Raw genomic sequence first — 21,837 nt, forward strand, 5'->3', positions numbered from 1 at the left:
TATTTATTAGTTTGTTATCTAGGAGTAAGCGTACTCTTACGTGTTGATTTGTTGACAACACAAGAGTTTGCACCTACCTTATAATACTTATCCTCTCATCTACATGGAGGATAATCCACTTTTCATGGGCGTATGCTTAGTTGTCATGCTTCTCTCCTAGCTCCTTCTTGCTCATTCTAGAAGCATCCTAGAGGCCTTTATAAACAAGCTCTCCTAGTGTATTTTTGTATAGCAATTTCATTTCTCATTGTTGGAATATATTTTCTCTCACATCCTTGAGATTCTCCAAGCCCTATCTTTCCTTCTTTGGTTTCTCTTAAGCAGGTTATTTGCATGCAAGTGGTCTTGGTGATCTGTGAAGCTGGTTTTCACAACTTCTACAAAGAGATTATTAATTTTTAGCTCATTCTAATGCATTCTATTGTAGGTTCTCTTTTACTTTTTTCCTCTCATCTAACCCTCTTTGGAAGACTTGTCATCAAAGAGCTATTTTCTTGCATCTAACCTATTTATCTCATTTTTATTCGAAGGCTTGCCGTCAAAACTAAAGAAAATTTTCTCTATTTCCATTTCTTTAACCTTGTTCGTTGTAGACCCTTCATTTCATTTCATTACGGATCTCAATATCTAAAATCCTAATCTATCTTGTCTTAGTCCAATATTCCTTTAATTAATATTCCTCAAAAAATAATTTCTTTCTAGTAGCGCAAGTTTTTTTGTTCATATTTCTTTCACTAAAAGAAATATTTATGTATTTTCAATGTAATCTAAATCAAATAATAGGCAAGAGCCTACATCACAATGGTAAATTATGACCCTCTTATTTAGCAGGTCTTGGGTTTGAGTCTACTAAAGCCTAATAAATAGTAATAATACAAAATAATATCATATAATAATAATTAGTCTTGACTTCGACCTCTTATCAATAAAAAATAAATCTAAATCAAATAATTTTATTCTATACACTTTTTTAGTTGTTCAAATGCTCGCCCACCCTTCGCACTTACTTGAAACTCATTTTTTTATAACTTAATTCCCTCTGTGCTTATCTATCTTCTACAAGCTCTATCTACTACACAGTACATTTGTTTAGCTTGTGAGAGATTCAAGTTAAAAATATATGTCTTGGCTTGTGATAAATTTTCATCCTCACTAGGAGATTTAGGAAGATTTTTCCTGGGAGAGAGTACCTATGCATCATCTAATTTTTCCTTTTCAACCTCTTCATATTTGTTAGGTTGTTGTATCATTTTTTGTTTTTTCCTTCAATTGTTAGTATTCTACACATTGGAGTAGTTTCACCTGCCTTTTTTTAGCATCTTTATTTCCTTATTACATTTTTTTTTGCATGTTTGTTATTACCTTTCATAAAAAAGCTAGTAATATGATTCAGTTATCCAACCAAATTTTTTATCTTTTCCTTCTAATTATTATTCATAAAAAAACTTCAAAAAATGATTTATTAGTTGATCACACATGTACTAAAAGCCAATCACTTTTTAGTTTTCTTGGTTTTTAAGTGGTCCATTTGTACAAAAGTATTATTTTTGGGTGAGCAACTATTGGGGGGTCTTAGTGGCGGGTTTTAGGTGAACATTTTAAAATGAAACTTTTAGACCACCTCACACTCTACAAGTTCTACAAAAAGCTCCGTAAATGTGGCAAAGCCAAAAGGTTAGCTTTAAACTCTTCAATCACCTACATAGGTTCACTTGATGAACTACTAGGTTGTTTCCCTTAAGTAATTTTTTAAAATCTTAGTTTTAAATATATTTTTTTGTTTTTTTTTGAGTATAAGATATTAAAATTATAAAACTAAAACTTATATTAGTTTATGTCTTGCATTTCCCAAGGTATCTAACCACACATCATAGAGAGTTTACATTTGGCTCATAAATGAGGCCTCCAAAACAATGTAGATTTTGATATAAAAAGTATTAACATAGCATTGAAAAGTATTATTTAGTTCAAAATGGCATCCCTGGATATGAATGTGGTCCATCCAGTAGGTCCAAGGTGAGTAATTGTGAGCTTCCATGGTGGAAGCCTAGCAACAAGAACAACAACAACTAGTGGTCCCCTGTTAGGTTGAACAACTATTCTAGTAGACTCCAGAGCTTATCCAAAGGTAGACTGGTCTTTTATTTTAATCTCAATCATATATCCATATCTAACTTCCTTTTTCAACATAGTGGTTGCTCCAGTTTGCAATAGCTCCTGGAACTTATTTTCCTTATCCTTAGAATCAGGGTAACCTGCATAGCAATGTTATGATATATGAGTCTCCGCAGAGACTCGGTAAGATTTCTAGAAACACCAAAAAAAATGCTATCATTTCTTTTTATCCACAACAATCATAGAATTTCAATAGAAAGAATAGACCAGAATAAGTTATAGGTGTTATTGGTGCTCAAGATTTTGCAACAATAATATTATGAACATTAAAATGTTGATCAAGAATAAATCCAAAAAGGGCCCATACTTCGCTAGCAAAAAAATAGTCAAAAAATATGTGATCGAAACTCTCAACTTTCATATAGTAGGTGCATACATTCATCTCCCCATCAAGTTTAGAGATCGGTAGCTTGTGCAAGAAAAGATGCCACATGAAGCAATTAATTTTTGGTTCAGTGTAATGTCCCCATATTTTTAGCATCTCAGTGGAGCTCTTAGCCTTTACATTCTTTGAAGGCTAAGTAAAGAAATAAGGAGAAATTGATTAAATTAATTTCTTATAAAGTCATTAAATAAATCAAAATTAAAAGGTGACTTTATATTTAATTAATTTAATTTTCTAGAAGCACAATTAGTTATTGTATTGCAAGGGAGAAGCTTCTAGAGAGTGCATTTTCTAGAAATACAACTAAGTATTGTATTGGAAAGGGGGAATCTTCTAGAGAATACAATTAAATAATATTTTATTTCTTTCTAGAAGGGTGAAGGAAAAGAATAAATAGAGGTGAGAGCTTCATTATTAACCATCTAATTATTGTGAATTGCATTTGATATCAAATTTGGAGAAGAAACTAAGGTTTCTAATTACAATCAGCCATTGGAGAACGTCAACTCTTCAGTGTTGCAACTATTTGAGGTGATGAAATATCTATTGAATTTGGTATTCAAAAGAGCTTCAATTTTGGAGTTCTATTTGTGCTTGAATTGTAGCATACATTTATTGTTGGCTGCTACAGTATGTAAGAAAGATGTTGTGTTACAGTACTTACGCTTGATTCATCTCCATCCATGGGCATCACTATTATCAGGTTCCTCTTGTAGCTATTAGTAGTTAACATTGTAATTTTTTAGGGCATATGATTTTTTTGTGATAATTTAGAATCAAATTTTGGCATTACTGTAATCATTATTGTAAGCTATTTGTCTTGGAAAACTCATAGCAACATTGTACATGAGAATGAATTCAATAAAGGAGATACATGCTGCATACCATTTTTTTGACGAAATGTCCATCTGATAATATATATGATCAACATAATAGTTGTATGTCAATTTTTTTTTTTAAATGTTAGTTGGTTGTAGGTATGCATTCCATATCTAGTTTTCATGTATATACATTGAAAATATCAAAAGAACTGCACTTGCATATTAGTTCATTGTAAGAGGCATTGTAATATCATTTGCGAACATTCTAAATTTCTTAGCATTGAAAGGCAAAAATACAAGTGTTTGAAAATATTCCTTGAGCTAAAATCAGTCAGTTTGGGCAAGGGATATTATATTGGTGTCAGAGCCTTGAGGGTTTAGCAATCACAAGCCACCTAGGGTTGGCTCTCACAGATCTTTCACTATTAGGCAAGCTTTTTTTGATAGGGAACAAGATTTTATTAGCTAGACAAACACCATGGTTGATAGGCAAGAGTGTAGCCCACTAAGAGATAATAGGAATGAGGATCAAGAAACAAGGGAGTTTTTTAGAGCAATGGTTACAGGACAAGATCGAATGGCTTAGGCTTTGCAAGCACTCAACACCATGGTTGAGCACATGAACCCACAAGACACACATAATTTGGAATAAGGGGATAATAGGAGTGTAGTGGGATCACCTAGAACTCATAGAACTCTTTCCAGAATAGCAGATAGGCCCACACATCTTACTTTTGTTAGAGAGGAACCAGTACAGGAAGCAACAAAGGAAGTTGAGAATGAGACATTTGCAGATATCCTTATGGATGCAAATGATGAATGAGAATTATTGGCACCACGAGTTTGGGAGAGGATGACCTTTGAATGCTTTATAAACTAGAGGAGAGAACATTACAGGTCACTCAACAAGATAGGAGGCCTAGGGGTCAAAATACTAAGCTAAAGAGGGCTATAGGAAAGCTTACTATGCCTACATTTGATGGGAGTGGTAAGATGATAGTTCAAGATTGGATTCATAATCTTGACACATTCTTGGAACTGAGGCCAATGACAGAGATTGAAACTATCAAATATGCCACTTTGCATTTGGAGGGAGTAGCACATGATTGGTGGTACCATGGTATGGTAAGACTTTAGTATAATTAGGTGACTAAGTACCAAGACTTCATGAATAGTTTGGTTGAAATATTTGACAAGAAAGATCCAGAGGTTTACTTCTAGGAAATAGTACAACTGAAACAAACAAGCAACTTGGAGTGTTTCATTGGTAAATTTTAGCGATTGGCAGTCATGGTGCAGAACATTTCAGAGCGTAGATTGATAGTTCTTTTCATTGAGGGCCTATCCAAACCACTGAGAGGTTGGATAAAGGTATTTGATCTCATTTATTTATAAGAAGCTATGAAAAAGGCAAGAATTATGGAACATGCAGTCCCAACAAACAAATTTTAGTCCAAAGGAGCATTTTCTTATAAGGATAACAAACCATTATATAAAAAACCAGAGAGGACTGATTTTTAAAAAGATTCTAAAGATAAAACTCCAATACCTTTTGACAGGGAAACATTAAAATATTTGAGGAAGAAAAAATTATGTTTCTACTGTAAGAGACCCTATGATGCAAACCATGACTGTCCTCTTAGACCAAAGGGAAAAGCTAACAGAATTATGTGGGCATATTATGAGGAATCAAAATTAGATAATTCTGACTAGCAGTCTGATATAGAGGAAATAGATGGTGAAAAAAAGGAAGACAAGGCTGAAAATTTGTCTAAAATGGAGTCCACAGATGGGGAAGGAGATGAGAAACTTAGGGAAGCTCATCTCACTAGTAGCAAGAAGGATCATTTCAAATGAGAGTACTTTTTGGACAACGAGTTATAACTTTGGTTGATACCAGTGCCACTCATAATTTCATTGATGCTAGGTTGGTGAAGAAGCATGACATACAAATAGAGGACTTGGGGGGAATTAGAGTGAGGGTAGTTGATGGCTATGTCCTCAATTATGATCATAAGATCACTGGACTCCCTCTAGAAGTTAATAATTATGCCTTTAAGGTAGATTTCTATGTTGTGCATATGGGAGATACAGATATAGTCCTTGGGATGAGTTGATTGCATGATATTGGTGAGTCCACTCTTAATCTCAAGGAGATGGAGACAATGTTTGAAGTAATGGGAAGAAAATGATTCTTAAGGCAATTAGTGACAATGATTTTAGAATGGTCTCTTTTCGAAGGATCGCTAGATTTGTTCGACATGATCAGGTAGAGTGAGAAATAGAGGGCATGTTAATGCCATCACAGGATGGATAGCAGAAGACTGAATATCCTCATGATATTCAAGAGCTTAGAGTTAAACACTCTAAGGCGTTCAATGAGATTCCACTAGGTAGACCACTAGACAAGGGTATTGAGCATATCACTGAGTTAAAGGAGGGAGCTAAGCCCATCATGATTACACCCTACTAGCATCCGAAGAGGTTGAAGGATGAAATTGGAAAAACCATAAAGGAGTTACTTGCTATGGGCCACATTAGACCAAGTCTCCTTTCACTTCTTCAATGTTGTTGGTGAAGAAGAAGGATGGGACATTAAGGATGTGCATTGGTTATAGGGTGCTTAATAGGAAAACAATTAAAATAGGTACCCCATTCCGAGGATTGATGAGCTAATAGATGAGCTTCATGGAGCTTGCTTCTTCTCAAAGATAGATTTGAGATCAGGTTATCACCAGATCAAAGTTAGAGAGTAGGACATCAAGAAGACAGCCTTTAGATTTCATTGTGGCCATTTTGAGTTTGTAGTTATGCCATTTGGGCTAACTAATGCACCTGCTACCTTTTAGGCAATAATGAATAGGGTTTTCCATCCTTAGTTGAGGAAATGTGTATGTATCTTCTTCCATGATATCTTGGTGTATAGTAGATCTTGGAAGGAGCATTTGGTTCACCTTAACACAGTGTTGGATATATTGAGCAAAGAGTCCTTGTATGCAAAGGTGTCAAAATGTGATTTGGGTATAATAGAGTTGTTGTATTTAGGTCACATCATTAATGTAGAAGGTGTAAGCGTAGATCCTGAAAAGATTTGTGCCATTGTGGAGTGGCCTTCACTAGTAAACTTTACACGGTTGAGGGGCTTTCTGGGATTATGTGGTTTCTACAGGAGGTTTGTGGATGGATATTCCAGGCATGTAGCACCCTTGACAAATTTGATGAGAAAGGGAGCTTTCTTGTGGACTCCTGAGGCACAAGAGTGTTTTGAGAAATTTAAGGAGCTGATGACTTCCTATCTACTGTTAGCGTTACCAGATTTCAACAAACCTTTTGATCTACATTGTGATGCTTCCGGAGAGAGCATTGGAGTGGTGCTTATACAAGAGAATTTCCCTATTTCTTACGAGAGTAGGAAATTAAAAGGGCCATAGTAGAGCTTTAGCATATATGATAAGGAGATGTTACCCATTATGCATGCTTTGGCTAAATTTAGGCAATACTTGGTAGGTAGCAAATTTTGTATCAAAACTTACCATGGTAGCCTAAAACACTTTTTGAGTCAGTGAGATCTTAATGATAGGCAGTAGAAGTGGGTGAGAAAGTTATAGTCCTATGACTTTGATATTACATATTTTAAGGGGATACAGAATGTAGTTCTTGATGCTTTATCACGTAGGGCCCATTTGAGCTTATTGATAGATATATTAGAGGATTGGAGACACTTGATCCTAACAGAGTATGTAAAGGATGTGTGAGCAACTGGATTCATAGATGGAACTATTTAGGATAGTAGATACACCATTGTGAATGAGCTCATCATTCACAAAGGGAAAATATTTTTGGTTCTAGGCTCAACAGTGAGGAGGATGGTTATGAAAATTTTTCATGATTCACCTATGGCAGGACATCCTAGTTTCTACAAGACATATTAGAAAATTAGAGAGCACTTCACATGGAAAGGTCTCAAAGTAGAGGTACTTTCGTATGTTAGGGAGTGTCTCACCTACCAGTAGAATAATCAGGAACACTTTTATCCAACCCGTTTACTTTAGCCACTTCCAATTCCTAATAGGAATTTGAAGTGTTTATCTATGGACTTCATCACAGGATTGCCTAGAGCCCAAGGTAGGGACTACATATATGTGGTTGTGGATTGCCTTACGAAGTTTTCACACTTCTTTTCAATCACTGCTACATAGGTGGTAGAGTTGTTCTTCAAGGAGATATTCAGATTACATGGCTTACCTCAGAGCATTGTGAGTGACAAAGACAATAGGTTTATGAGTCACTTTTGGCAAGAGCTATTCAAGTTATGTGTGACAGAGCTCACTTTGAGTACTAGCTACCACCCTTAGACAGATGTTCAGATGGAGATAGTGAATAAATGGGTGGAGGGATATCTCAAAAATTATATAGTAGGGCAACAAAAGGCATGGGTAAGGTGGATTTATCTCTATGAGTATTGCTACAATAGCACTTATCACATGTCTATTTAGCTGTCACCCTTTATGGCCCTATATGGGTATGAGGCACCCAATTTTATGGATCTTCTTTTGAGTGACAATAGAGTGCCCAGTGCAGGTGATTTGTTATGGGAGAGTCAAGACATTGTTAAGACTCTCAAGGATAATATAACCAAGGCACAGAATCAACAGAAGTACTATGCAGACCAGAAGAGGACTGAATGGACTTTTAGGTTAGAGATATGGTGTATCTTACGTTGCAACCTTATCATCAATCCACTCTCAAGAAGAGTGGTGCTGAGAAACTTAAGCCACGATACTATGGTCCATTTAGGATTATCAGGAAAGTGGAAGAGGTGGCTTATGAGTTAGATTTGCAAGTGGAGAGCAAGGTGTCACACCTCAAGAAGGTGCTACGACATCATATTGTTCCTTCTATAGTGCTTCCATCCTTGGATGATGAGGGAAAATTGGTATTGGTTCTAGAGGCTATCATTAATTTTAGGGAAAGGAACTTGAGGTGATGTATTATAAAGGAGTATTTGGTGAAATGGAAGGACCTTCTAGTAGAGGATGTGACATAGGAGAATGAGGAGATTTTGTAGCATTTGGACTTGAAGTTGCTTGAGGACAAGCAATTTTAGGAAGGGCGGACTGTAATGTCCCCATCTTTTTAGCATCTCAATGGAGCTCTTAGCCTTTTGTAATGTCCTGTTTTAGGGCATTTTCTTATTTGTCTTGTATTTTTATCCATTTGATAAAAAAAATTTCCTTCCCTTTTCATTATTTGGTATCCTATATTTATATGCTTATCTCCAAGACTCGTGCCCTTTCATTAATATTAATTATATTAATAAGAAAATTGTATTATATATTATTATATTAAATATGATTATTTATTATATTTAATCATATTCCTTGTTATTAATTTTATTTTAATAATTAATTAAGATGTAATTGTCAATATGTGTGTATATATATATATATAAATTAATATAGTATTTTAATACCTTATATATATATATATATATATATACATATTGTGTACACATATAGTTATATGATAATAGTTATATATAATAATTTATATTTTTAATTTATATACATTATTAATCATTTTAATATTATATAATACTGATAGTATACTTATCTATTATTAAATTATATATGTCAAAATGGGGATATCACAATCCTCCCCTCTCGAATTTGCTTGTCCTCAAGCAAAATCATTCATACACAAACTTCTTCATAGATACAAAACATATTTGCATATAAAAGACCTAAAAGATTTATGAAATATACATCTTAATGAATGAAAACATGAAGCAAACACAGTGTAGATAGATGAAGACATGAAGCAAACATGATGCAAACACATTATATATATTTTATTGATTTTTTTCTCACAATGAAGTAGAGTAAAGGGAATGATTTACAAACATACTTCCCTAGTACACTTTATTGATCATAAATCTTGCAAGAACAAGTAATCATTAGCATGCACAATTATCTCCAAGTAGAGATGAGTCATGATAAATTGGTTCTAAACCAATATCCTACCAAGCCCAAGAGTGAAACTTTGGCCCCCTTGGCCCCAATGGAAAATAGTAGTCATCCACATGAGGTGGTTTACTTGGCAGATTCTTAGCTGAATTAACTTGACATGATGTCAATTTAACTTGACCAATCTAAGCCCAAGAGAGAAACTTTGGCCCTCTTGGCCTCGATGAAAATATTCTACTATTCCATCAAGGTGGTCTACTTAGATGTCAATCTTAACATTCCTTTCCCAATATAAGCCCAAGAGAGAAACTTTGGCCCTTTTGGCCTTGACAGCAACACTTTTCCATCCATCAAGGTGATCTACTTAGATGGTAATCTTGTTCTTCTTAAATATCCTACCTAAGCCCAAGGGTGAAACTTTGGCCCTCTTGGCCTTGACGGCAACACTTGACATCCATCAAGAGGGTCTACTTAGGAGGTAATCTGATTCACTAATTATTATAATTCTCTCTCTCTCTCTCTCTCTCTCTCTCTCTCTCTCTCTCTCTCTCTCTCTCTCTCTCTCTCTCTCTCTCTCTCTCTCTCTCTCTCTCTCTCTTGCCATTAAATCACTACTAAAATTGTAGTTCATGTAGTTCTTGTTGGTTCTTTGCATCTTCATTACTCTCTTGATAATGTTTTAGATCTCTTGTTCATGTTTCCCTTTACTTCGTCATCCATTCTCAAGGTTTTCTTCTCTTTCCACAAATATGTCCTTCGATGATTTATCATTGCATGTACCCCTTTGCTCAAATTGTCACATTCTTTCATTTAGTATCGTTGTTGCCTTAGCATAATTGCTACTTAATCATCCATCTTCAAATAGTGTTGAGTACATCTGAATCATAACATTAGTTCCATCCTTAACCAAGTTTAATTAATCATGCATTTAAATTGAGATGGCACATAGAGCCATACACATCCCATGTTCTGACAAAAGTGATCAAGACTCCAAAATAACCTGCGATATTCTATAGTTTTCTATTAATATTCCAATTCATTTCCCCAATTTATATCTCACTTGTGCAAAGGGTCTCCTCATTCAATGTTGATGGTTGAGGTTATGTGTATTAAACTATGTTGTCTTTTCTTCCCAATTTGATGTAATTTGTAGATATTATTAATCATTCTCTTGTTGCACTATCTTCCTAAAATATTAATAATTAATTTATTATCCTCTCTGATTCCAATGTTCATTAGCACTATATGGTGACAAATAAAAATATTTTAACAAGGCAATCATCACCTATACAACTCCCATTGTAGGTCAACAATGATATCTTTATTTGATATCACCTAGAATAAATGATATTCACCAATTACTCAAAAAAAATTGATATCACATATGATATCATGAGCATTGGCCTCTTAGAATATCAATGATATTAACCAAATACTCTTTCAATAAATTTTGCAAATACAAGTGATGACCATTTGGAAGTTTTCACTTCCTCATGATATACATAGGGGGTAGGCCCATTAAGGTCATAGAGTCACACACAAGGACTTTTCAACTCAATCTGAATATCAATTATCTAAGCTCCTTAGTCAAAGTTGCCTTTGATGAACTGTATACTCCCTCTCAATTCAATATGAACAAGATCTTCAAAGATAAACTAAAATATATCCTCTATCCACTCCTTCATATGGATGTGTTAGACGTTCTCTAAATATCAATCTTTTGAGCTTCTTTACCTTTGAAGAAGTGTTAGACTTCCTCTAAATTTGATATCAATCCTCTTTTTCCTGCAATAACATTCTCATAGGAAAAGATCAAGGCAACTATCTCATATAAAAATATAAAAAAATAAGAGAAAAGGTATTTAATAATAGAAAATAATAATAATATTAGGAATAATCATATATTCATAATAATCATAAAGATGTAATATTGTTCTTTTAGAATAACATAATTACTCTATTCAAAATGAAATTCTTATTCATTACTAGTTATATTCAATGTTTATAATAAGAATATTGAAGACTCACAATAATACTTCATTTGTATTATTATAAATAATGTTTCTCATACCTTATAGAGTAAGTGGGTGTTCGATCCATTTATTCTTCACAGTGTAGATACTATAAACTTTAGACAATAATCTTATTTAAATTTTGAATAATTATGTAAATTATTATATTACATTTTCTTCTTATACGTATGTGAGGACTCCTCAAACTAGTCCTAAAGTCTCCTTATTTACTATCTAATCTGACTGGTCCTTTCAAATGATCAATATACTTCAATATATCGGTGAGGGTTCAACCATCTTAATGTCATGCCATGATGGCTAGTGTGGTCTATTTCAATGATGATATTTGACTTCCTGCACAATTCGTGCTACACAAGGGTATTTGTCTATCTCTTCAATTACTAAACTAATTTCAATTTTGCCTATTTCTAGTCACTCTTGCATCCTCTCACTACAATCTTCTTCTTTTTTTTTTTGTTCAAAAATTGGTTCATTTTTCACTTCTTATTTTTCTAGTCTTAAGTCCTCTGTGGTATTTTTGGTCTTGCCATGTTGTGGGTAATTGGGTGGTCGGTAATCCTTTCTTTTGTTATTTGCATACCTCCCCTGTGTATTTACCTTTTATCCATCCAGAATGTGTCCCATCCTTGATATGGTTTATGTCTTTTTCCAATAGATGATGTAGTCAATTTGATATTAGATATTCAATTGATATTGACTTTATTCCTTACTATTGATGTTGTCACTTCTTTCACATTTGCTTCCTTGTCCATTGGTTACTATCTCAGCAGTGTCTTTGTTTTTGTTATTAATTCTGCTACTCACAACACAACAAAGAGTCATGGATGGATTCATGGTCATAGTCTCAACCGCAACCATCTTGATTTGTTTTACTAATTTCTTGCCATTCTTAACATAATCAAATTTTTCATTTACATTTTCTGGGCACGTTGGTACAAGAACAAGCCTCTACTTTCACACACTAAACCTCCTCCTCCAAAATAGTCCAATGACGAGACATAAATGTGCTATTAATATTGCTCCAATGAGCATTGTAGGCTTGTTATTTCAACATCTCACAAGTATCTTCTTATTCCACATTTTTACATGGTGGGTTGACTGTCTGGTACATAGCTATTGCATTTGTTTTCCTTCAATTGTCAAGAGAACTCTTCCATCAGTCTCTTCAATCTCATCAGCGGACATCTATACTTTTGAGTTAGATGATTATTATTTCTTTTAATCTCTCTATTTTTCTTTCTGAGGTGCTAGCTTATGTTTGCTACAACTACTGAGTAGGATTCCTTTTGTTTAGTTGGATATTCCCTTCCTTCTATCCTTTTCTAGTGTTCTTTGATCCCTCTAGTACTTTCCATAGGCTAGCAAGAAAGATGCTCTGATACCACTTGTAATGTCCCATTTTAGGGCATTTTCTTATTTGTCTTGTATTTTTATCCATTTGATAATATATTTTTTTCCTTCCCTTTTCATTATTTGGTATGCTATATTTATATGCATATCTCCAAGAGTCATGCCCTTTCATTAATATTAATTATATTAATAAGAAAATTATATTATATATTATTATATTAAATATGATTATATATTATATTTAATCATATTCCTTGTTATTAATTTTATTTTAATAAGTAATTATGATGTAATTGTCAATATATGTGTATATATATATTAATTAATATAGTATGTTAATACCATATATAAATATTGTATACACATATAGTTATATGATAATAGTTATGATATATATAATAATTTATATACATTATTAATCATTGTAATATTATATAATTCTTACACTATACTTATCTATTATTAAATTATATATGTCAAAATGGGGATATCATACCTTTACATTCTCTGAAGGCTAAGTGGAGAAATAAGGAGAAATTGATTAAATTAATTTCTTATAAATTCATTAAATAAATTTAAATTAAAAGATGGCTTTATATTTAATTAATTTAATTTTCTAGAAGCACAATTAATTATTGTATTGCAAGGGAGAAGCTTCTAGAGAGTGCATTTTCTAGAAATACAACTAATTATTGTATTGGAAAGGGGGAAGCTTCTAGAGAATGCAATTAAATAATATTTTATTTGCTTCTAGAAGGGTGAAGGAAAAGAATAAATAGAGGTGAGACCTTCATTGCTAATCATCTGATTATTGTGAATTGCATTTGATATAAAATTGGGAGAAGAAACTAAGGTTTCCGATTTCAGTCAGCCATCGGAGAATGTCAACTCTTCAGTGTTGCAACCATTTGAGGTGGTGAAATATCCACTAAATTTGGTATTTAGGAGAGCTTCAATTTAGGAGTTATATTTGTGCTTAAATTGGAGCATACATTTATTGTTGACTGCTACAGTACGCAAGAATGATACCACGCTACAGTACTTATGCTTGATTCATCTCCATCCTTGGGAATCACTATTATCAAGTTCCTCTTGCAGCTATTAGTAGTTAATGTTGTAATTTTTTAGGGCATATGATTTTGTTGTGATAATTTAGAATCATATTTTGGCATTACTGTAGTCATTATTGTAAGCCATTTGTCTTGGCAAACTCATAGCAACATTGTACATGAGAATGAATTCAATAAAGGAGATACATGTTGCATACCATTTGTTTGACAAAATGTCCATCTAATAGCATATATGATCAACATAATAGTTGTATGTCAATTATTTGTCAAAATGTAAGTTGGTTGTAGGTATGCTTTCCATATCTACTTTTCATGTATATGCATTGAAAATATCAAAAGAATTGCACTTGCATATTAGTTCATTGTAAGAGGCATTGTAATATCATTTGTGAAAATTCTAAATTTCTTAGCATTTAAAGGCAGAAATACAAGTGTTTGACAATATTCCTTGAGCTAAAATTAGTCAGTTTGGGCAAGGGATATTACATTTAGAAGGTTTGTGCCACAGTTCCAAGAGAACATTTTCCTAGATTTTAGGATTGAGGTTTAAATTCCAAACTAGGTTTAGATGGTTGTAAATATCAAAATTAGCAAAGAGGATATCATAGACAAATTTAGCTTTGGTATGAGGAAGAAGGGTCCCATTCTTCCAAGAGAAATCTAAACATCTAACATCCTTGATGGAAATAGGACTAGGAAGAGTTTATTGTTTGCAAGCATTAACAATAATGACATAAATCCTCTTGTGAGAGGCAGGAATACTAAATTCTACATAAATGGCTTCACACTTTTTCAATCCACCTCTTTCAATAATATCATTAAACATTTTAATACCAATAATATCCCATTTTTTGGTAGAGTAGCCTTGCACTAAAGCTACAGGTTTGTTACCATGCTTAAGATTCCATCATATCCAATTGTTACCCAACAACATGCCCTCACTATTTAAAGGAATCTTAGTGTTAAGGTGAGGTTTAACAATTTCCCAACATTTCTAGATGGATTTAAAAACATTTGACCCTTTAGTCTTAACATGGAAGGGACCTGTGAGTGGGTCATATAAATTCAAGCTTTTCCAGAATGAGCCTTTCAAAGGAGAACCTCTAATGATATTGTTCCTAATTAATATTTTCCAAGGTTCATTGCCTTCTATGGCCTTGACTATCCATTTTATTGTGAGGGATATGCCTTGTAGTCTAATGCCTTTTAGTCCCAAAACCCCCAAAGATTTACTCATAGTGCATCCTTGCCATTTCATAGCATTTAATTTCCTATTAACTTTTTCATCTGTTCACAAGAAGTCTCTTAAAAGTTTTTAAAAGTAGTTAATTTGATATTGACTAAGCATCCATGATAAGGCATAGTAGACGGTGTAAGAAGATAGGATCTTCTGACAGACTTGAATCCTCCCTACAAGAGATCAAAATTAAGTATTCCATTTACTAAACTTCCTCTTTAATTTATTCTTCACCCAAAGCTATATTTATTTCAGGTTCAAGAAGATAGAGAAAGGAATTCCCAAATATTTCACAATTTGTTGTGATCCTCCCCAAGTGAAACCATACTGCTTGAACCAGATTGGGGATTCATCCTGCCAACCTAACATAATAGACTTAAGAACTAGTACTTTTTTGTCTTAAACTAAACAAAGCATATCCAACTTCTTCATTAGGTTTCTGATGTTTTCTTCCTCCAAAGTTAAGTAAATAGTTGTATCGTAAGAAAATTGTATGTTTGAGATCTCATCCTCGTGGGTATGGAGATGCCTTTAACCCTTGGATAAAAGGAGTTGTCTATAAAAATATATCCCAATGCATTAGCTGCAATAACAAATAGTGAAGGTGCTAGGGGATTCCTTACGTAATGGACCTAGTCATAAAATAAGGACTAGATATCTTGCCATTAATTTCAACACATGCATTTGCATCTTGGAAGAGTGTATGCACCATATTAAAATAGAGCTCTAGAAATCCAAATTGTCTCAACATCATTTTAATGGAATCCCATTCAATCGTATCATATACCTTCTCCTAGTCCAAAAGAAGCATAATTTCTTGTTGATTAGAGTCATTTTAACTATTTAGAGCTTCTCAACAAGTTAGTAAGTTCTATAATATGTATCTTCTTTTCACAAATCCAATCTAAGTGTTGCTAATAACCTTAGAAGAATGTTCTCAAGTTTGGTTGTAAGCAGTTTAGCTAGAATTTTATATGAGACTTTAAGGAAAGTGATAGATCTCGAAAAAAAAATTTGTCTCATGTCTCCTTCTTTTGGAATAAGCTTAATCACTCTAGCATTGAAATTGCTCCCTAAGGATCCTCTAGAAAATGCTTCTTTATAGATATTCAAAATATCTTTACCTATTTTTGTAGAATTCTATGGGCAAGTCGTCTGGGCCTGGGGACTTAGCATTACTGATGCTTTGTATTGTATTCCAAATTTATGCCTATGACACTTCCTTGTCCAATTCCACCATGTCTTCTCTATCTAGCTTCTTGAGAATGAGTTCTGCAACTTTGTTCCTAGCCTTTGTCATGGAGGATCCTATATCTTCTATGGTAAAAAGGTCTTTATAGTATTTTGCAAGTGTATGAAGTATAGCATCTTTCTCATGGAGTTCCTCATCCCCCTTCTTGATATAATCAATCTTGTTCTTTTCTTTTGTAGTTTTCAACATATTAAAGAATTACTTAGATCCCCTATCACCTAAAGAGACCCAATTGAGCCTCGCTCTAGTTCTTGCTCCTTGAATTCTTTTATGTTGTATTCTTCTCAGTGCATCTCTAGTAATAGCCACTCCATTTTGGTAGTTCTCATTATCATGAGATAATTGGGATAGCTCTTCAACATGCATGAGTTCATTATGGAGGTCTAATTCATCTTTCTTGCTATCCAAGGCCATTTTTTTACCCACTAGTTGGAACAAGGTTTTCCAAGATTCAGTCTTTTGGTTCCAAGTTTCAATAGATGATCTCCTAGGTTCTAGTCTATTGGTAAACCATCTAATAATATTAATAGCTAAACATATGTCTTCATCTTCTAGAAGAGTGATATTAGGGAAAAAGCTACCCTTTTCCCCCTTGCCTCCTATTAGCATTACCCATTGCAAATATGGAGGTCAAAATTGGATGGTGATCAGACATAAAGAATGGGAAGAATGTGATTGGGGAGACATAAGGGCCCTCCCCAAACCTAAAGAAGTATTTATTAACATAGACTCTTCAAGCCTGCTATATATTCTCTTTCCACCATTCTATAGGTTTGACCAAGTGTACCAAATTCCTTGGTGGTTGTCATTATTCCCTTCTAATGGATCATACAACCTTAGTTTATTAATGATTCTGCTCTTGTAGAAATTATCATTTCCTTTCCACTCAAATTTATTTCCTCTCAATTTATCATATGCAGTGGTAACCATATTAAAATTTCCATCCAACATCCATGGCATGCTAGGTAGCTCACTGATCCAGTTCCATAGATCAATCCTACTGTTGTAATCATTGGGGGCATAGATGTTACAAATGCCAAACTCTTGATCATTATAATGTATTTTGACCCATATAGCTCTATTGCATGGATCATTTCCCATTCAATAATACTCTTACTCCAAATAACACCAAGTATGGAGGCTCCTCCTTTTCCTCTTTCATGAAGTTGAGAAGTTCTTGGCTTCTCTCCATATGCATTCCAAGGAAATATCTAGTCCAAAATCTACAACTTTGACTTCTAGGAGTAGTAGGAAATCAATCTCATTGTTGGATCTCAAAAATCTCTTAATGATGTATTTCCTATTCAAACATTCAAGTCCCCTGATATTCGATGATGCTAGGGTTAGGTCCATTATACATAGGGCTTTTGGAGGTTATCATCTAGGGATTTGAAATATTTGAAGCAATTAGGTAGGTTCTTCCTCAAATTTTTTTGCACCTTAGGTATATTGGTAGATCTTGGGGGTATACCTCTCTTTCTTGGAGTAAAATTCTCCAATTCTTCGTCTTTCTCAACAACTCCTTTAAATTGATAAGTTCTCTTTCCTATAATTTTTTTTTTTTGGCCTTAAACACAAATTCTTCTCCTTCCTTGAGGGGAAGGTCATCACTAGCCATACTATCTCTACCATCATTCAGGTTTGCAAACAGATTCTCAATAACTACAACATTGGGAGGGGAGGACCAAGGAGGGGAAATGATGTCATCCTTTAAAGGGGAAGAATCCTAAGGCTACAAATTAGATTTTTCAAGAATAACAATAACCTCAAAATTAGAGAGCCTATCAATGCCTTCATAGGTGTCTTGAAAATCAATAAGGTTGTTACCAGAGACCTTTTTAGAATAGAATTCCTTTGAAGACCTATTAGCATTATATGCTTTAAGTGGAGACCCCTTTGGAGCATGGGCAATAGATTCTTTATCAATCTCCACCCTCAATGTACTTGTATTCTCTAGCTCTAGCCTATTATCATCACAAATGATAGACTTCAATCTATTCTTGGGAGAGCTAACTATTGGACATTCAGTGTTCTATGTTAATGCATTGATGGGGGATCATCGAGTCCAAATTTAATGGTATTCACATTTGGAAGTCCACAAATAATAGGAGGTTTAGGATCAACAAAATGCTCACCTTCCTTAGTTTTATTAACAAATTTATCATGGAGCACATCTAGTTCTCTCTACAACTATCAATTATTGGTTAATAAAAGAAGGTTAGTTTTAACAGTAGAACCATGCAAATTGTTAGTTTTTCTATGAGTTGGAGCATCTTTTGGTTTAATAAGGGGGAAATTTTTCCTTCTATGACCTTCTTTCTTGCACAAGAAACAAACGCCAAACCCTTTGAGGAAGGTGACAGGGCATGAAACAATTTGACCCTCAATGTCAAAAGAAATTTCCTCAAGAATATCTACCCCAGGGTTAATGGCAATGAGAACCTATGCATCATTATGGGGGAGAGCATTGTTAGTTTGATCGATCTTGAGAACATTAACAAGGGTAGCCAATGATTGAGGGATAAAGTTCCAGAGGAAAGGTGGGATTTTCCCCAAAGTAATCCACCCAGGGCTTGAAAGGGCCACAAATTCATCCAAAATTTCTTTTGGAGACCAAGTTAGGGCATGAAAGATAGATTTCCCTATTCTCCAAAATTGCTTCTCCACCACATCTTTTTGGTTCTCAGGGCAAGAAAAGAAAATTATGAACAAACTTTCTTGGATTAGCCTGAAGTAAGAAAATTGATACCCAAATATTTTTTCCATATATTTAGGGTCTATTCATTTAAGAATTTTCTAGAGGGAAATAATTTTTCATCTTGAGCAACCAAAAAAATACCAGTGTCTTATAATCTTCTTTTATCTACTTCTTTTAATATGCTTTTCTCTGATTCTATAGCAAAAGCCATGGAAACATTTGGCTTGATGGCAATGAACCTAGTGTTTGAAATCTTACCTCTAGGGTCGATTGTTGTTGGTTGTCTGGTGGTTTCTTGTGGTTGCTGGAAGAAGCATGCTCCATCGGGGACCGACATTTTGTTCTCCACTACTTGCTTGAGTGACCTCGCCTACATCGGAGGAATGCTATGGGTGTTTGAGCCATTGTTGCAGTTTGCAGGTCCTATAAAGGGTGTCCAATCTGGCGAGCCCAATGAATTAACTGTAGGAGACCTTTAGTATACAAGAAGGTCACCTTGGGAAACATGAGATTGCAAAGCTTCAATAGACTTCATGTGATAATCAATTAGATTTTTTCCTTAAATTTATTTTTACAAACAAGTAATTTTTTTAAGCAACTTAATTTTTTTTCATAAAACCTAAAAAACTCTAGACATTTATTAAAAAATACCTTAGTTAATTTTTCAATATTTTAATTTTATATTTGTCAAAAAAAAAATTCTTTATTATTACTTTAAAAAATTGTTTGCAAAATTGTAATGATGTTTTACACTTTAATTACTAATAAATAATATTGTCACTTAATCAAAATTTAATCAAATTCTCTTAAAGAAATACTTTTGTATCATTAATTTTTTATTAAAAATTTCTAAGTCAAGATAACTCTTTTTCAAAAAAGAAGAAGAAAGAAAATCAATTTTATAGGAGAAAACTTCCAACTTGGCAATTAAAAGCAAAAGTGTTTTAAACTTTGGCAATTATTTTAAATTATCTATGATTCTTATCATTATTCAAGTTTTTAAAACTATTATTAATCTTTCTTTTCAATCAACATCTTTTTATAATAAACAAAGATACTTAAATGAGAACATATTTTCAACCCTAAAGCTTTATTTTTTTTTTTTTTTTTAATTTCAAATATCACTTCAATCCTTCTTCTATGCTTGCAAGTTTTTAACTGTTTAACTTGTCAAAATCTTTTCAATTTTTTAAAAAGTTTGATTAAGAAGGTTTTTAATTGGTTTATGACAAAAGTTTATAATTTATTAAAAAAAAATTCTAAATTTAGAAATATAAATTAATTTTATTAAAGTTATTTTAATTTATTTTTCATTATTACTATTGATTTTAAGACATTTCAAAAATCATAGTTTTTTTTACAAGTTTTTTTTATAATATTAATGCAACTATCTTTGACTTATCTCACTTTATATTAGATCTTCTTTTTCCATATATCTTTCATCTCTATTGAAGAAATTTATTTACTTCAACTCTTTCAATTTTTTGAAATTCTTGCAATCTTCGAAGCAAAGCTATTATAGCAAATTAATGAGATGTTTTCTAGCTCCTTAGTCCATGATTTCATGTTCTTATCTAGTATTCAGAATCTATGGCATGTAACTTATCTACTTGAAACCTTTGACATTTCTCCTTATAAATTATAACTGTTCCCAAATTATGAGTCATCCTTTGTTAATTGTCTTGGTACTGACTATGTTTTAATGATCTTAGACCTATTCTTGCACCTTTTTTGTGTGTACTCTTCTTGATACCATCAATATGGTCTTAAGACCATTCTTATATGCACCCCATCATTCATCTTTATTACATTTTTATTAGTAAGTTATGTAGCGAACCTTATTTCCAAGACTAACTATTGAGGACCCATCAGTTTTATCTAATGTATAGTTACCTTCTTTTGAGACACATGGAGAATACCTCCATCCAATTTTTTTGGTATGTAGTTGTACTTTTTTCAATTGGTGTTTATCAACTTGTTCCACTTTTCCTCCCAATGAGAATATTATTACTGAAATTTGTTGGATCTCTCTTGTATTCCAAGGCAATAGTGGTTATTCATTCATAATTTGTAAAACATAGTACTTGGTAGCATATGTCACTGAAATTCTGAAGTCAACTACGATCTCTTGCTTTAATTGAAGTGCCTTCTTCATGATTCCTCAATTATGTTCCTTTGACTATTTCAATGTAGTACTCATGTTTATATTCAATGAAGTTTCTATCTGATATCCATACTTTTCTTGCTCATTGCTCTTCCAATTATTACTACATTTATCTCAAATTATTTAGGATTATGAGTTACCATACACAATTGCCTTCAATTTTACTTTGCTCTATTGATTTGCACACAGTTGCACTTTTATGTTTTATAACATTTTTTTATGCCCATGTTGACATTTTTATGCAATAGGCATTCCCAATATGAAGTAAAGGACACGAGGGTAAAAAATATAGGAGAAGGCTAGATGACCATCGAACAAATCATAGCCACTCAACCACATCATAAGAAATATGAAATGGAGAGTGCAGTAATTTATTCCACGTCTTGGGCCCACCTAAGAGATTAAACCTACAAAAAAACCCAAGACGCCCACCTCAAATTATGTTAACATTTCCATTTTATACGTTGGTAAAATGAGACAAAAGGCACAAGAAAATATAATAAAATAATTACTAAATTTTACGTCAGACGGTGGGCAATCCTAGAGCGAGAAAGTGACTTGCATTGAAATGATTGAAACATCGATCTATATCACTTTTTCACTATTATCAACATATTAAAAAGTCTTAAAGTCTCCTAGGTGCATCACATTCCAAGACATGACAAGTACAATATCTAATGTCTTCT

Source organism: Cupressus sempervirens, chromosome 10 (genome assembly GCF_028749045.1).
Source record: "Cupressus sempervirens isolate cs-2001-9-10 chromosome 10, ASM2874904v1, whole genome shotgun sequence".
NCBI classification, from domain to species: Eukaryota; Viridiplantae; Streptophyta; class Pinopsida; order Cupressales; family Cupressaceae; genus Cupressus; species Cupressus sempervirens.